We start from the raw sequence: 16841 nt of genomic DNA on the forward strand, positions 1-16841 counted from the left end.
CTCATCTCTCTCCAAAACAAATAGACACCCCACTCCTCATCTCAGGAACACCGATCCCGTACATCTCGATGCCTTTGTCGATAACTCTTACCATAAACGTATCAATGTTATGCAATATCCTAAAATCAAATCATAACAAATAGGTTATACAATTATTTATATATAGGTTCAAAAAATATTCATACAATGCCTAACAATTACACTTATACTTACCCATCCCTATAAGCATCAATCATAATCCCTGCTACGTGACTTGCAGTAATAGGAGCTGACCATAGCGGTGGCTCTGTACAGATAGACATCAGTATAGAATGTCATGTTCCATACTTTGTAATCAAGAAAAGTTATGCAAATATAGAGAATAACTCACCTACTATCCTCGACAAAGGCATGTCTGTTGAGATATAGAGCTCGTCTAGTGAGGCGGTGGACATTGATGACCGCTTGGGGGATAGGCCCCACACTTACACCACTGGCATGGTTGGTGAGATCTTGGGTGATATGCGGCCAGTGGGATGACAGGCTGTGTGACAGCCATTCTAGAGACTGGCATAGTTATAGCGCCAGCTCATTTAGTTGGGTTCACACTATAGAGAACCCCTGTATGTATTGGTTGAGTACCTTTCATATTATGAGTACTCTTATCTTGTATATGTAGTGTTGAGTGTTGTGTGAAGAAGAAGAAGAGTTCAGCCTCTCACCTTGTGTGTTCTCTATTAGGGTTTTGTGAGTGTGTGTGTGTGCTTGCAAGAGCTCAAGCTCTCTTCCCCCCTACATCTTTTCATGGTATCAGAGCTTGGTTTGTGCTAAGGGTTGAGCTGCAAGCAAGAGAACCACAAGAAGCGGTACGAGGGTAAGAGCTTCAACTACTCTTTCCTATTTGTGTTGGTGACTACACCCTTGTCGCGAGCTCTACGGGAGGCACCGGCAAACGATCTCTGATTGAGGAGCTTTCTTCGCGGGAGTAAAGCTATAGGGCAACTATATTGTCCTATCGGACTAAATTTTCTGGGCCGAAAACGCGTTTCAGCTGCGTCTGGACCTTCGTTTTTCAGAAAGCAGGCGATTTCGAGCACTGCGGGTAAGTCATCAATTCTCTGCAGAACTCTGTTTTAAGAAATGCAGGAAGACAGATTGACTGTGCAGACACTATGGGTGCTACAAAGAGGTCAACAGTTGCCATTGGGTGTATGTATGCACATTGAAGTCACTACTTGTGACATTTGAGAGTACTACAGTACCGCTGCAGAAATATATCAGTTTGTGCAGGACAAAACCAGAGTGCTGTTTCTGGTTAAATTGTGTGTTTGGCAAGATGTCAAATGATGGGATAACCCAGATTGTGGCTGAGAAGCTTGATAAGAATAACTTCCATGCTTGGAGGTTCAGGTTGATGAATTTCCTAATGGGAAAGGGCTATTGGGACTACATAGAAGGTGAGCATGAAGAGGCACCGGAGATACCGGACATAAATCCTACTGCTGCAGATGTGAAAGAGTTTAAAGACTGGAACCAAGGAGCCAGGAAAGTCATGTATTGGCTCTCCATTAGTATACAGGACACCATGATTGGGCACATTCAGGATGCCAAGTCCCCCAAGGAGGCGTGGGACACCTTAGTAAAGCTTTATGAAACAAATACCAAGGCACGTAAGATATAGTTGAAGAATGAACTTCATATTGTGGAGAAAAAGAGCATGTCTGTGAATGACTATGCGTTGAAGATAAAGGGTATTGTGGAATCCCTTACATCTATTGGTGTGTCAGTAGATGATGATAAGGTGGAGGTCTGTCTACGTGGTCTCGGGCCACAATACAAGGCGCTCAAGAAGTCTATTCAGACTCGGGAAAACATTCCCAACTTTACAGATTTGGTGTCTATTGGTGTGTCAGTAGATGATGATGATAAGGTGGAGGTCTGTCTACGTGGTCTCGGGCCACAATACAAGGCGCTCAAGACGTCTATTCAGACTCGGGAAAACATTCCCAACTTTACAGATTTGGTATCTATGTTGATTATAGAAGAGAAGAGCTTGGGTGAAGACCAACAGTCTTCACAAAACAAAAACAGTTCATAGCAACAGGCCTTCTACACAAGTTCAGGAAGAGGACGAGGTAGAGGAGGCCGTGGACGCGGTCAAGGAGGTGGCCGAACAGGTAATCAGAATTATGGACAGCAGCAGCAACAACAACAGTCCCAGAATCAACAACCACAACAACAACATGCAGGTGGAAGAGGCAAATTCAGAGGCAGGGGGAGTCAAAGAGGCCGTGGAAATTGGCAAAGGCAATATAATGATGCACGTGAATGCTATTATTGTGGTAAGCCTGGACATGTGCAGGCAGAATGTTATAAGAAGCAGGCTGACATGCAAAATGGAAAAGTGCAGCAAAACAACTATGCATCCTCCTCAAGCAGAAATAATGAGGATAATGAAAGGTTGTTTGTTATGCAGCATGTTGTGAATGCCATGTCTGAAAATGTTGATGCAGCACAAAAAGATGATGTATGGTATGTGGATTCAGGTGTTTTGAACCACATGACAAGTCATGGGGAGTGGTTCAAGGAGATGAAAAACCCGGAAAGACCAGGTTTTGTGGAAACAGGGGATGACACTGCTCATCCAATTGCCCATGTTGGAGATGTGCCATTGTCTATGCAGGATGGCAAAGTGAAGTACCTTATAGATGTACTTCACGTTCCGAACATAACAAAGAATCTGGTTTCAGTTGGCCAGATGATTAAGCAGGGTTTACAGGTTCGGTTTAACCCTGATGGTTGTTATGTTGAAGATTTTAAAGACAAGTGCAGGTTGGTTGCAAAATGCAACAGAGTGGTACATTGAATGTAGACATGCCTGAAATGAGTGTTGCGATGTTTGCAAACGGTTCAGGAATTGTTGCAGACACAGACATTTGGCATAAAAGGATTAGACATGTGAATGTGCAGAGATTGAAGTCTATGCAGACTAAAGGAATTGTGACAAGGCTGCCAAAATTTAAAGTGGAAGGTATGCAGAAAAGCATGTGTTTCCACGTGTTCACTCACTTTCAGAATTTCAGAGTTTTGGTTGAAAAGCAAACAGGGAAATATGTAAAGTGCCTAAGGTCAGATGGAGGGGGAGAGTACTTCTCCAATGAGTTCTCTGAATTTTTAAAGAAGAATGGTATTCGGAGATAGTTTACATGCAGATACACTCCGCAACAAAATGGAGTTGCTGAGCGAAAAAACAGGCACATTGTTGAGATTGCGCGAGCATTGATGGAAGAGAAGAATATGCCGCATAACTATTGGGCTGAGGCTGTTTCTACAGCAGTATACATCATGAATAGGACTCCAACTGCAGCCATACATGATGTAACTCCAGAGGAGAGGTTTACTGGCAGAAAACCAGATTTGTCTCATCTGAAAGTCTTTGGATGCATTGCATATGTGCATGTGCCAGATGAGCTGAGAACTAAGCTGGATCCGAAAGCTAAAAAATGTGTGTTTATTGGATACTCCCTTGAGCAAAAGGGATACAGGTGTTATAACCCTGCTACACGTGAGTTGAGGGTAAGCAGGGATGTTGTCTTTGATGAGATGAGCAGCTGGTATGCTGCTGAAAAAGAAGCTGTTGGGACTGATGTGAGTGGAAGTGTGGTTGCACAGAATGCAGGTCAGCAATCACAGTCTTTGAGTGGACCAGGAGAGTCCTCATCTAGCGGGTCTGTTGTGATAGACCATGGAGTGGCAGGCTGCATCATAATACCAGTCCTGCAAATGTGATTAGTACATCACGTAAAGGAAAAGAGAAAGTGGTTGAGCCCCTTGGTATGCCTGACATTTCTGCAGGGCATTCTCATGTTGATGGAGAGTCTAGTGGCTCAGATATGAGCCTTGATGAGGAGCTTGGGATCCCAGCTATGAGAACACCTGGTGTAAAGAAGGCTATGGAAGCCATGAATGCAAAGCTGCGAAGATCTGGGAGAGTGAAAAATCCTGTGCAGAGATTTACCTATGATGGTTATGTGGCACATCACTATGCATATATGGCAAAGGTTGTGCAGGTTGTTGAGCCCACATGCATTGATGAGGCTGTTGGAAATGTGTGTTGGGAGAAAGCTATGGATGAGGAGATGGATGCACTATATGGAAATGAGACTTGGGATTTAGTGCAATTGCCTGAAGGCAAGAAAGCCATTGGATGCAAGTGGGTGTACAAAGTAAAACATAACAGTGATGGAAGCATAAATAGGTACAAGTCTAGATTGGTAGCCAAAGGATATGCGCAGACATATGGCATTGATTATGAGGAAACTTTCAGCCCAGTTGCCAAGATGGCAACAGTGAGAGTGGTGATAGCAGTGGCTGCATTAAAGCAATGGTCTTTACATCAGATGGATGTAAAAATGCATTCTTGCATGGGGATTTACAAGAAGAGGTGTATATGTTGCAGCCACCTGGTTATGAGGATGTGAGTCACCCCGAGCATGTTCGTAGGTTGAAGAAAGCCTTGTATGGCTTAAAACAAGCACCAAGAGCATGGTCTGACAAGATTTCTGAATATCTTGTCACTATTGGCTTTCATGTAGCCAATGCAGATTTCTTGCTGTATGTGAGACATGGTGATAGAGGGGTTGTGCTTGTTGTCATCTATGTAGATGACTTGATCATTACGGGGACCATGATGCAGAGATCTTTGATGTAAAGATCTTGCTTAGACAGAAGTTCGAGATGAAGGATCTGGGGGAGCTCAGATATTTCTTGGGCATTGAGGTGATTAGGTCACTACATGGTATTGGATTACTGCAGAGACAGTATGGCTTGGACATGTTGTCCAAGTATGGTATGACAGGCTGTAAGCCTATTTCCATGCCATTGGATCAGAATGGCAAGTTGAGTGCAGATTCAGGAGAGATCTTGGAGGATCCTACTATGTATAGGCGCATAGTAGGAAGTTTGATCTACATGACGATCACCAGACCAGATTTGAGCTATGCTGTTGGGTTGGTGAGTCAGTTTATGTAGGTTCCACGAAAACCGCATTTGGATGCAGTGAGACGCATACTGAGGTATGTGAGGTCTACTTTGCATTGTGGACTATTCTATGAGACTGGGACAGAGATATGTGTACATGGGTACACGGATGCTGATTGGGTTGGTAGTATCTCAGATAGAAGATCTACCAGTGGATTCATGTTTTCTTTGGGGAGTGTTGCTGTGACTTGGAGCAGCAAGAAGCAGCCTACGGTTGCTCTATCGAGTACAGAGGCCGAGTACAAAGGAGCTGCTATGGCAGCATGTGAGGTAGCTTGGTTGAGGAAGCTACTTGCAGATTTGGGTCTATCAGTGGATAGACAAGTTGTTATTTTCTGTGACAACATTAGCAGTATACAGTTGGCCACAGGAACCCAGTCTTTCATGCTTGTACGAAGCACATAGAGGTTCACTACCATTTCGTTAGAGAGAAGGTCTTGGCAGGAGACCTTGACCTTGTTTATGTCAACACAGAGGATCAGGTAGCTGACATCTTCACCAAAGCATTGGGTACAGAGAAGCTCCGCAGATTCAGGGCTTCACTTGGTGTACATGAGATGGAGTTGAGCTCGAGAGGGAGTGTTGAGATATCAAGCTCGTCTAGTGAGGCGGTGGACACTGATGACCCGCCTGGGGGATAGGCCCCACACTTACACCACTGGTATGGTTGGTGAGATCTTGGGTGATATGCAGCTAGTGGGATGACAGGCTGTGTGACAGCCATTCTAGAGATCTTGGGTGATATGCAGCTACTGGGATGACAGGCTGGCATAGTTATAGCGCCAGCTCATTTAGTTAGGTTCACACTATAGAGAACCCGTGTATGTATTGGTTGAGTACCTTTCATATTATGAGTACTCTTATCTTGTATATGTAGTGTTGAGTGTTGTGTGAAGAAGAAGAAGATTTCAGCCTCTCACCTTGTGTGTTCTCTATTAGGGTTTTGTAAGTGTGTGTGTGTGCTTGCAAGAGCTCAAGCTCTCTTCCCCCCTGCATCTTTTCAGTGTCCAATGTAAAGGTAATCTTAGACATGTCTGTCAAAACATAAACAACAAAAATAGGTACTTTTACCATGGATAAATATGTATAAAAAAAGAAATCACAACAAAATTAATCAAATTGCAGAACTTAAATAAGAAACCTGACTTGTCACTCTGAAGTCATCAAGATCTCCTTATAAACAATATTGTTTGTTGTAGGTGTATAACTTTGAAGATCATCAAATGAACACTCCACATTAGCGTTATCCTCAAGTAACACCTTCACAGCATGAGGAGACCGTGCTCGTGACAACATGACATACAATTGCCCATGAGTAAACACAGGAGTCACCAAATACAACCCCAAGACATTTAGGGTTTGACCTTGTGATTTATTTATTGACATGCCAAATGCCAGCCGCACGAGAAACTGTCTCCGCCTCATGGTGAATGGTAGTTGGGCCTTGCTGCATATAAAGGTAATCCGTGGAAGAAATACTCTTTCACCAACTTTAGTACCAGTGATGATTTCAGTCTCCAAGACTTTAGAGTGAAAGGCCTTACATATCATCCGTGTACCATTACAAAGTCCACGTCTTGGATCCAAGTTATGAAGCAAAATAACAGGGGCTTCTAACTTTAAAACCAAGCAGTGAGGTGGATATCCGCCCTGAAGGTCGATTGTGTTCAAAAATTCTGTGGAATATAGGAATGAATTTTCATCATTTTCAAGAATTGAATCTGCACTGAAATATTGCTTAGGCTCACCAGGCATTGCATCCAAAGCTGTCTTATTCACAATATCCACTTGACTGTTTATCGAAGCAAGAATAGCACGCTCAGTAAAGTATGAAGCATATGTCGTAGTGATAGCCAATTCAGAGTATACCCAATGTACCAAGTCTTTAAGAGTCGATCTTTGCAAAACCATATTACTTGGTAGTGTCACCATCGTATTATCATCACTACAATCCACTCCATTCCCAATATTCATGACCCACTATTTAAACTCATTGCATCCATTAGTATTGCTTGATTGAATACGCATATTTTCAGTTAGCTTTAGAACTTTGATAGAGTTCCATAGAAAGGAACGACATAATGCTGCATTAACAATATCCTCACGTCTTTCCTTCATAATAACAAGCAAGATTTGTCTAAAATCTCCCCCCATTAATACAACCTTTCCAACAAATGGCTTATCTGAGAATAATACATCTTGTAAGCTCCTATCCAATGCTTCAAAAGCATAACGATGAATCATTGGAGCCTCATCCCAAATAATGAGCTTACAAACTCTCAAAACCTCAGCAAGTTATCCATGTACAAGGATTTTGCAAGTTGAAGAATTAGCTCCAGAGGTATCTTGAATCTAGAATGTGCAGTACGTCCATTCGCCAAGAGTAGAGAAGCAATACCTGACGATGCAATGGCCAAAGCAACATACCCTTGTCCACGTACTCGCGCAAGCAAGTAATTATACAAATAGGTATTGCCCGATCCCCCCGGACCATCCAGGAAAAAAATGTCACCTACATCTGTCGCAATTGCATGCATTACAGCATCGAAAGCAACACGCTAGCTATCTGTTAATGTTGACTCCATAGCACTTGACAGGTTAGATTGTTTGATAGTATCAAAAGATCTCTCTTCCAAAAGCAATCTATTTTCACCTAAGACTTCCAATCAGTTCTGTTTAGTTCAGGCATTCCTTCAAAATCTGCCAATGTCCATCTCTGAGCACGAAGAATTTCTTCTAAATGTAGTAGTGCATGAGTTTTAGCTAATTGTTCAATACCAATAAACTGACCCCTGCTTCTTAACTGGTATAGAAAATCTTCTATCATTTCTTCTCAAAATATCTTCCACAATATTCATGGACAGGAAGGCTCACAAAATAGCAATATAGTACCAAAAAGACATCTCAATTGCAAGGCATTTTGCATGGATGATGCTTCCTCCATACATGCAACCCATTCAGAATCATCTTCCAGTATCCCTTTGGCAATGCAAGCTGCCTTGCAAGAAGGATAGATGTGACCATTGAGCGAACGCAAATCTTCAAATGACTTAGATCCTTTACATATTGTAAGAAGTAGGCGAACATAGTATGCCTCACCTGCCAAAGGAGCGACAAAGTACATGCACCCTATAGTGTTTCCAATCTTTCTTTTGGTCCATTTCTTCGACCTGGAGTTCCAAACCCATTGTTGAGGGAAATCACTATACAATGTATTGTTTGCTTCAGGATGTTGTTGATTACAGGTAAACCATTCAGTCATAGTAGTCTTGCCTACATTTTTCCCCTGAAAAACATCTGCAATATTATCATCATCTCTGAAGATAACATTATGACCCCCATCTAAGTGTACCTGCAACCGTTGCACATCAGGCTTCTCATTGTGTAAATCATACTCAAAGAGCCAACATGCCTCTGATGCAGAGACGTAACGTGCATTCAAATACCTCTGAATCTCATCGACTACGCAAGCAGCATTAACATCACCACCTTGTACAGTGCTAAATCTTATTGTTGCTCTGTCATGCCCCTTGTATATGTACTTGTAAAGATATTTCACTGCTGCTATTGTTGAGCATATTTCCACATTTACATGAGCATTATATGTGACTGAAAGATAAGGGTTATATGGCACAACCCATCTATTATCAACATTACACTTTTTCAATGCCACAGTTCTTCCATCATTTCGACGCATATACACGGGGTAACCACTCTCATCCACATTAGTCTCTTGTGCAAAAGCTCGTGGATAGTTCCTTGTGCATTTCCCTTTATCCATACAAATTGCACTTGGATTGAATGGCCCACAGGGCCCATGGATATTGCAATGCAACACGACATCATGCAGAGCAGGAAACATTTGCTTGTCAGGCAATTCAGCACATACTAATCTGTCATAGTCTTGGAGAGTCTTAGGTTTATGGGCACTATCCAAGATCAATAACGTGTGTGAATGAGGCAATCCTCTTTTTTGGAACTCAATGACACTCACATATCCAATCACCTTACCAAAGAGCTCCTTCTTCACGATATTTTTCATCATATCTGAATGTTTTTGGTGAAACACTCTAGTAGTCAAATCAGGCCGGTCACATGCACTTTGCCCCGGGAGTAAAGCATCTAATACCTCTGGCCACTTTGGGTTACAGGTGAAAGTAATGAATAAATCGGGCTTGCCCTTTGAACGAACAATTGCCATGGCATCCTGATAAAGTTGATACATTTGTCGTGGCCCACCAGTAAAACTAGAAGGTAACACTATTCTACTTCCCACTGTCCTTCCTGCAATACCACTTCCACTTCCTTCCAAATGAAGCATGTTTGCTAAACCACTATAAACCTCTGAACACAAACTTTTTTGATTATGGCGTAGCCAAGATAATCGTGACTCTTCAACACTGCAATAGGCATCAACCATAAACTGTTGCAACAACCTTCCACCACGTAGCAAGCATGCATTTGTATATGGGCGAATTTGCAATCGATAAGCATAGTATTGTCGTTGAGTCACACAATGACCATTTCTCAATGCACTCACTTGTGCATCAGCATAAGGGATTCTCAAGTGCCATCCGTCCTCCCCTCTTGGAAATAACATGACGTACAAAAGAGGCATATAGCACCTATGCAAATTAGAGATGTGTTTGCATGTGCCTTCTCGAGTATGCAATAAAATATCACGATGACCAACATTATGATCATCACCTTGACCAATCATGATACCAGCAATCTCGGAAGCTGTTGGCATTGAGTACTGCCTAGATGTGGATTTCGTCTCACATATAGTCATTTTCAAATCCAAACTTGGATTGTCACTCAACATTCTTCCCACATACTTAAAAGCTTGTGCAAATGGATTAGAAGTGTGCATCATGGATTGAAGTGCTTCTAGGGTTGTGGATTCCAATCCATTCATGACACCTAATCGATTTTGTAATTCGTGCTCAGTATCAAACACATACAACTGTGCAAACTGTGGATTAGGATTGTACATATTATTGGGGACCAAGGACCCAATCCGATGATAAACAGTCCCATGCACCTTGAAAGTATAGACACTACTATTGTGAAAGAGAGAGTCATCTATTTGTGCACCCAATGATGAAAAAGCCAACACACTATTATAAGCCCTGATGTTTTCTCGAAATTTTTTACTTGTAGTGTCACTACCAATCAAAAGAGACCTTAATGGCTCAGGTGCTTCAGCAAGTGAAGGAACAAACACACGCCCATGTTTACAACAATATTCGCCAAGAACCTGTCCACAACTCATCTTCTTTTCACTTGCCCACCATAACTGTGCTCCACAAAACCGACACTCATGTGTCATCCCTCCTAATGAGTGACTTAAAGTGCACGAATATACCAAAGGCCAAGTAGCTGCATGTGTACCTTGTACGGGCGGGAGTTCATGGAGGATAGACAAAATCCCTCCCTTTCTTTTTCCAAATACATAAGAGGGAATTTCTCCGATACTCTCCCTTCTTATTGTATTAGCAAATGGCACTTCTCTCTCTTCATGGGAAAAAAAGGAAGACATTGTAATTGCATTACCCTCATTTACTCTTCTAGCTGCATTATAAGATGTCCTATTTCTAGCGATGAAGCGACGGTACCTTCTTGTAAGTCTCAAACTTTGAACCAGTGACATCCCTGAATAAACTCCACTTGCCATTTCCCTTGTTATTTCTTTCAAAAGAGTCCTATTCCTAGCAATTTCACGGGCGAACACTTCTAGCACTCTTGTTAGATATCCTTTTATCTCCACCCAGGGCAATTTGAGACCTCTTAGTGCTAGATTGAGGTAAATACATCAAAGTTTCTTTTGCCACTTGTTTTTGTGCACAAAAGGTATCATTTTCTTCAAGAATCCTATGAGTCTCTTACATCAATACATCACCGGTATTACAGGTAACATTATGCATCCTTGCATTACAACAATGAGGTTCACTATCCCTTGACTCCTGTGCACATTTTATTTTTTCATTTCTTCTTCTTTTCCTTGGAGCATTCAAGGAAATGGTCTGAAGAGGACACCTCAAACTACGTGTCTCTACCATTCTTGCTATAAACCTAATTCCATCATAAAATAGTAAAGTCATTTTCTTTATTATAAAATAGTAAACATTGAATAAAAATAACAATATTTTTTCTATAATATTTGTGTATACACATAATATACAATCCCTCATGAGATTTTCTCCAATCTTCACATACATACTAAAAGATTATAAAGCTCTCTCTCTCTCTCTCTCTCTCTCTCTCTCTCTCTCTCTCTCTCTCTCTCTCTCTCTCTCTCGGGATGACATTTACCCACCTGGGTTCAAGTCTCCCCATCGATTGGGTAGAAATAACCCTCTAAGTCGACGTTAAGCGGTCTAGTCTCAAGTGGGTATATACACATGTATATGTATATATATATATACACACACATATATATATACATATATATATATATGTATGTATATATGTATATATATATATACATATATATATATATATATATACATCTATATATACATGTGTATATACATGTATATATACATCTATATATACATGTATATACATGAATATATACATGTATATACATGAATATATATATATATATATATATATATATATATATATATACATGTATGTATATATATATACATGTATATATATATGTATGTATATATATATACATGTATATATATATGTATGTATATATATATATATGTATATATATATATATGTATATATACACATATATGTACACGTATATACATATATACATATATATATATGCCTATCCATCCCTTTGACTCAAGCTAGATTGTGCTTATATGGATAGGCATATATATCTATATGCCTATCCATCCCTTTGACTCAAGCTAGATTGTGCTTATATGTAGGTAAGTAAATGTCATAAACTTATTTGATCTTTGCCAAGTTTCATCTTTTCTCATGAGCATTAAGATCCTTATGCTCTTATCAAACTATATCGAACTATTCGTATTTAAAAATCATAAATTCTAAAAATAAACATACAATTAAGAAGAAAAACAAAAATAAAGCAAAGTTTTGGTAGCTTACCTCAAAAGACTAAGGAAGACCCAAACTATATGACAAATCAACAATATGGAAGCCCTATGAAAAGCTAATGTACCTACATTGATCCACAAAGTAGAATAGATGAGAGCTCTTTCCATCCCCTTAACTTTATTTCACATTTTTCCTTAAAACTTACATATATAAAAATAATAGACAAAATCTATAATCCTAAACCATTACATATATACTTATAAAAAGATAATAACAATGTCACAAATATTACAAAAACATTATAAAATCAACATCCATATGTCTTCCAATGACCAAACCAAGCTTAGAAATCTCTCTCTCTCTCTCTCTCTCTCTCTCTCTCTTCCCCCCATGTACATATAAGAGACAAAAAGTCATAAAAAGAGAATTTTCTATAAAAAACCATTAAAAGAGACATTCTCTATAATCTCCATATAAATACTAAGAGATTATATCCACATATATAAATCTCTCTCTCTCTCTCTCTCTCTCTCTCTCTCTCTCTCTCTCTCTCTCTCGCTATGATATCTGAGAGACAAAAAGAACCATCATTATCATTCGAGTACTTAGAGCCCAAAGTTACAAAAAGATAATACTGTCATAAGCATTACAAAAGGATCATAACATCAACTCCTAATCGGTGAACCAAATGAATAATTGCATTCCACGTGTTTGCAATCTATAACTCATTTTGGTAAGTAAAGGACCATCATTATCATTAGAGTACTTAGAGCCCAAAGTTACAAAAAGATAATAGTGTCATAAGCATTACAAAAGGATCATAAGATCAACTCCTAATTGGTGAACCAATTGTACATTCCACATGTTTGCAATCTACGACTCATTTTGGTAAGTAAAGCCCCAAACCTATTCAATGTTACTTTAAGGCTTGATACTTCCATTCCAAGCCTATCAACATGGGCACTTAACTTGTCTTGTTGCTCTTTTATAGCATCAATTGTCTTTCGACAACCAATATCACAAAGGTGTGCTTCTTTGAAAGCACCACATGTATCCATTATGCGGAGGTAGGTAGCTTCGACAATATCCTTGATCTCATGATTGCCACTTATAATGGTAGAAACTGATTCTCGAGTTGAACTGCTCTCCCCACTTCCATGATTTCTTATGCACTAACCAAGACCAGCAATCAAGCTCTCCACATTTAACACATGGGAGTTTGTGTCGTTGACCAAATGGAGTATATTCTCTGATGTTACATTTATTGTCTTCTTTCCATTTCGAGTCTTCTTACCATGGTTACGTCGCACCCACTTAGTAGACGTTTTTAGTTTCCTCTGGCATTGCTTAAAAGCATGCATTATTCGTTGAGTCTTCTCATTATCTTCTCTTACCTCAGATTGTTGAGGTCTTGAATACTCTGCACGATGGCTTCTATCCTCAACGTCCATCGAACACCTCACAATTTTCCCCTCGTTATCCATACTGTACATCATTAAGAAATATATTAATGAAATATTTTTTAAATTTTATTTAATCTAGAAGAAATTATGGATTATGAAAATAATCCAAACGGTGAATCACAAACTAAATCACACGTACGTAGAATAGATTAAGACCCAACTACGCTCAAGTGAATGAATGGTAAAAAGGTATCCACATGATGTATATGTATATGTATCTATATGTATATGTATATGTATATGTATATGCATATGCATATACACACAAATATGTATGTATACGTATTTGTATGTGTATATATATATGTATATGCACTCCCCTATACATGAGTGCCAGCTCTCGTTCACACCATCACTCCCAGGGGGGATTTGTTGCCATATATATATAGGCAGTGATGTGTGTGAACACACTTAGGACCGCCGGGGCACTTTTTCCCTCTTTAGGAGGATTTTTCCCCCGGCTTGTATATACGCCCATCCTTCTAGGGCTAACTGATCTTTTGTACATTGACACAATCTAATACATTTTGTGTTGTGTGCATTCTTGCTTCTTCTTCTCTAAGCTTTGTGTGCTTTCTTGCAACCCTAATTCCAACAATTGGTATCAGAGCAAGCATCGGCTTTTAGGGCTACACCGCCAGCACCCTCCGACTCACGTTCTCCGATTGAGGTGAGCTTTCACGAGCGCTTCCAGGTCCCTATACTCTGCAAATAGAACCGTAGGGCTTCGTGTTCTCAGAAATTGCATCTGAGGTCGTTTCGGGCTCCGTTTTTGCAATTCAAGTTGCACAGGTGTTTTCGTCATTTTCTGCAAAAATTTCGACAGTGTAGTTTTCTGCAAAACAGGCATACGTACTCTATTGTGGACCGTGCTACATAGCACGAGTTGTTTTCTGTTCAGTGTTTGCTTCATTACATGTAGCTTTTGCATCAGTTTCAGTCAGTGGCCATGGCTGATAACAGCAATGATGTATTTCGTATGTTATCTGTTGATGACAAATTGGATGGAGACAGCAACTACCCACTTTGGGCATACATGATGCAGCATGTTTTGGTTGCAAAAGGAGTGTGGAACATTGTGCAGGGTATGGATGTACGTCCAGGTTCTGTGGATATAGGATCTGTTGAGGATGTTGCAGGTTCTAGCAGCTCTACTGTTGCTGCTGTTTTACCCACTGCTGAACAAGCTCGTTGGGATGGTAAAGATGTGCAGGCTCATGCCTTGATTGCACTTTTTGTCAAACGTAACATCACCCCACATATTTGTTCAGCTAAAACAGCAAAACAAACTTGGGATATTCTAACTGGTTTGTATGCAGGTTGTAACGAGGCAAAAATCGCTTACCTGCGTAAAGAGCTAGAATTTAAGATTATGCAAGAAGATGATGACATGACTGTTTTTCTTGCTGAGATTAAAGATCTCAAAGAACAGTTGATTTCTGCAGGTGAGATTATTCCTGATCATTCTCTTGTGCAGACTGTTCTTGATGCTTTACCTGAGACATATCAGACTTTTGCTTCCACGTGGAGACTTCTTAATGAGGACAGACCTGATGCTGTCAAGTATGATACTTTAGTCAACAAGCTCTTGCAAGAAGCACAGTCCAAACAAAACAGGGCCAGGCAGCGTGCAGTTGATCAAGCATTTATTGCTGCCCAGCAGCAGAGAAGAAGTGGTAAGGGAGCCCCTTCCACTGTTTCTTCTCCTATTAGTAGGTCTGCAACTTCTTCTCCTTCCACAAATAGCAACAATAAGTCTGAGAAGGCTCTTGATAAAGGCAAGAAAAAGACCAGGTGCAACTATTGTAAGGCAAATAATCATGTCATTAAGAATTGCCCTAAGCTAAAGGCTAAAGAGGCAAAGAAGAAAGAGTCAAATGCAGCCACAATAGCGGATGCTTCTACAAATGCAGATTCTGCAAATGTTGTGCAGGATACAGAATGGGCGTTTAGCGTGTATTGCCAGTATGACCCATCTGTACATGATACATGTTTGGCAGTTTCTGTTGACTCTCATGTTTGGTATTTTGACAGTGGTGCTACAAAGCACATTACCTCGCATCGTGATATGTTCACTTCTCTTGAGGCTGTCTCTAATGGGAATACTGTCACATGTGCCAATAATGCTTCTTACCTAGTGAAGGGCGTTGGTAAAATTATGCTTACTGCTGCAAATGGCAGCGCTTTCACACTTTCAGATGCTTTGTATGTGCCAGGGATAAAAAAGAATCTATTGTCTGTCTCTGCGCTTGCTAGACTTGGATTTGTAGTCAAATTTGTGGATGACAGATGTACTGTTCATGATTTGACTTCTGGTGATACGATTATTGCATCTGGCACCTTGTTTTGTGGGCTGTATAGGCTCAATTCTTATGACAAGTGTGTGGAAGATTCAGCAAATGCAGTTTCTGATGAAAAGGCAGTTTCAAATGCAAAACTATGGCATGCTCGTTTTGGTCATCTGAACTTTGCTAGTTTGCTGCGTTTGCAGAAATTTGATATGGTTGCTTCATTGCCCCCTCTTGAGGCACCATTGAAACATGTTTGTGAAGGCTGTATTTTGGGCAAAATGCAGCGTTCTGCGTTTCCAAAGGATGGTTCTGTGCGGGCCACTCGCAAATTGCAACTTGTACATAGTGATGTATGTGGGCCTATGCAAACTCCGTCATTTGGTAAACACTTGTACTTCGTGACTTTCATTGATGATTACTCGAGGCATGCATGGGTATATCCACTGAAGGCAAAGTCCAAAGTGTTTTTGTGCTTCAAACAATTTTTTCTTATGGTTGAAAATGTATCCAATTGTACTGTGGGCATCCTCCGTTCTGATCGAGGGGGGGAGTACTTGTCTAAAGAGTTTGATGCATTTCTGTCTAGTCGTGGGATAAAACACCAATGTATAGTACCGTATACCCCTCAGCAAAATGGTGTTGCTGAGAGGAAAAACAGGTCACTTATGGAGATGGCACGATGTATGGTCAAGAGCCAAGCTTTGCCACATGCGTTTTGGCTTAAGGCTATCATGTGTGCTGCATATGTACTCAACAGGTGTCCCACTAAGGCCTTGCAGTCTATTACTCCATACAAAGCTTGGCATGGCAGGAAGCCTTCTATTGGTCACTTGCGTGTCTTTGGTTGCTTGGCCTATGCTTTAGTGCCTGTGCAACAACGCAGAAAATTGGATGATAACGCTATCAAATGCATTTTTGTTGGCTACAGTGCTGAGAGTAAGGGTTACAGATTGTATCATCCGCAGTCAAAGCGTATCTTGATTAGTCGAGATGTTGTTTTTATAGAAGATGTTGTGCAGCCTTTGTTATCATGTACCAAAGA

This window comes from Cibotium barometz, chromosome 46, assembly GCF_041138505.1.
Source record: "Cibotium barometz isolate CiBa-2024 chromosome 46, ASM4113850v1, whole genome shotgun sequence".
Lineage (NCBI taxonomy): Eukaryota > Viridiplantae > Streptophyta > Polypodiopsida > Cyatheales > Cibotiaceae > Cibotium > Cibotium barometz.